Source organism: Arachis duranensis, chromosome 8, assembly GCF_000817695.3.
Source record: "Arachis duranensis cultivar V14167 chromosome 8, aradu.V14167.gnm2.J7QH, whole genome shotgun sequence".
In the NCBI taxonomy this organism is placed as follows: Eukaryota; Viridiplantae; Streptophyta; class Magnoliopsida; order Fabales; family Fabaceae; genus Arachis; species Arachis duranensis.
This window is the reverse complement of record NC_029779.3, coordinates 2,194,246-2,197,103: the sequence shown is the minus strand read 5'-3', so window position 1 is coordinate 2,197,103 and position 2,858 is coordinate 2,194,246.

Below are 2,858 nucleotides of genomic sequence, written 5' to 3'. Positions count from 1 at the left end.
TGACGCTCGTCACGCGTACGCGTCGATGGTCTCTACACAAGGTCACGCGTACGCATCAGTCACGCGTACACGTTAGTGGAAAATGGCTTGATCACGTGTACGCGTCAAGCATACGCGCACATCGCCTCCAGCTTCTCAAATCTTCAAATTCTTAAGTTCCTTCCACTTTAGCATGCTTCCTCTTTATCCTCTATGCCATTCCTGAGGCCTAGGAAGCATATTTTCAATTATAGCACAAAATTAGGAAGAAAACTTAAAAATATGCAATTTACATGAATAAGTATGAGAATAGTTGACAAAATCCACTCAATTCAGTCCAAAATATTTCATAAAATAGTGGTTTATCACAGCAACAGAGCGCGACGGCGGCGCGAGCAAACGTAGCAACGATGGCATAAGCAAACGGAGTGATGGTGGCGCAAACGTGACGCCGACAGCAGAGAATGAGGGTTGGTGAATTTGGGGTAAAATGAGGGTTGGTGAGAAAATTAACAATAATTTCTTATACGCTCGAATGCTGAAAAGAAAAGGATAAAATGAGGGTTGGTGATGAATTTTGGGTAAAATTGTGTTTCTGAACTTGGAGGCGGGAGAAGTGGGCGTGAGCAACGCCTTTGGCGTCTATTTTATATATTAAATCCACACAATTTATTTGATTTTAGAAAGCAATTTAGAACGTTTAAATTTATTGATGGAAACATTGATGTTTTAAATTTAAAAATAGATCTTATGTTCGTCGATTTTAAAATAAAAGTATTCGACCCCCGATTCGTCGACAATACAACGATAGTTAAAAAAAGTTTAATGCATCATAAAAAAATCGACGATCAGGCTGTTGATTTCATTATTTTATTTTTAATTAGCTTTTTTTTTTCAAAATATCGACAGCAAACCGTCAAAAAATATTGACGGAAGATAGTCGTCAATTTTTTGCGTCGAAAAATACGTATTTTTTTGTAGTGATATTTGTGGTTAGTTGTAGAGTTTTTTCCCCTCATCATTTGTTATTTTGGATTCTTATATCTTTATAGAGGGACAAGTGTTGTATTTGAATTTATTTGATTAATTATAATACATTATTATTAGTAATTATGTGAATATATATTTGCTTAATTATATTTGTCTGATAATTGGGACGAATTAAAATAAAAACAAAATATTTCTTGGTTTTTCTTAAGTTTGGAAATATGTTAACGTCGTAAAAGTTCAATATTAAATAGATAATAAAAGAAAACAGGTTAATAACACTTTAGTTTTAATACGATCATGACGTGCTAAAAGTTGGATCGTTACAGTATGCAAAAAACTTTTGCAATGCCTCAAAAACATCCTAACGTGTTGAGTTCATCTAAATATGTGTAAAATATTCAAATTGTCAATATTAAACAAATACACCAATTTACTATCCATATAAAAAATAAATTCCCAAAAGAGAGAGTAAAAAAAGTTTCAATAAGGACAAATAAAAAATTAATTATTAAAATTATTCGCTGTCAATTATATTTTTATTGTATTTATTTATAATAAAATCAACTAAACTATCTTAATTAGGTCTTGGGTCACTTTTACGGAGTTTTTATTTTAATAAATAAATTAATTAGAATAATTACTAAAATAAATCATTTAAGAAGTATTTACTAAAATAAATACTCTTTTTTTATTTCATTTATACTATAAACAAAATAATTTTACACGTATTTTGTTTACAGTGTAAACAAGTATTTTGTTTACGGTGTAAACAAAATATGTGTAGTTTTTTAATTTTTATATATCTCGTTTTGTAAACGATATATATGTATATAAAAATATATTTTCTGAAAATAATAAAAAATATTAATAATATCAATAATTCAAACTTTTAGCATGCAATTAGTATTTAAAAAAATTGGTAAAAAAATTAAAATAGATATATTTGATTAATTAGTACTAAAAAAGAGTATATAAAAAATTTTAGATTAAATTATAGATCGAACTGGATTGATATAAATTTGAAAAATAAAAAACTCGTACGATGTTAAGTTCCATTATGAGAATACCCGCTCGTAACCACTCCTAAAAATTGAAGGATGGAAAGCTTGAAATTGATGGATAAAGAAAATAGAGAAAGAACGGGAAAATAATAGTTTTAATTGTGTGTCAGAGAGATAAATAAAACAGTAAAAAAGTGAGAGATAACTATTTGTCAATTTGCCAATTGTTAGTAGATGTTGATGGGGATAAATAAAATAGAGAAAGAATAGGAGATAACGGTTTGCCAATGTTAGGAGAGATTTGCCAATTGTTATGAGAGGTGAGATTTGCCAATTGTTATGAGAGGTTGATGAGAATAAATAAAACAGAGGAAGAGTGAGAGATAACAGTTTCAATTCTCTTCTCATTTTTTTTCTATTTTATTTATCGTGTATCAACTTCATGCTTCCTATCTTTTAAATATAGAATAAATGACAATTTGTATCCATAAAAGATGAAAACACCAATATATATACTCACACTAGATTGAAACTAAACTTGTATCCACGCAAGATACCCTCTATATGAATACAATTTTATTTTCGATCTAGTATAGATACATATATCAGCATTTTCATCTTTCATAGTACAAATAATCATTTATTCTTTAAATATATTCCACATAGTTGACGTGCTTATTTTCAAAGTACAGTCCATCTCCCTATCAGTAAAGATAGACGGTTTATCTTCTCTATTATTTAAAATCGTCAATATTCTTTATTATTTAAAACGTTCCATTTTTAAGAATTTTGTTCAATTTAAATCATTAATATTTTTTATTATTTTCAAAAATTATATTTAATTATTTATAAATATATATATATCTCATTTACAGTAAAAACGAGATG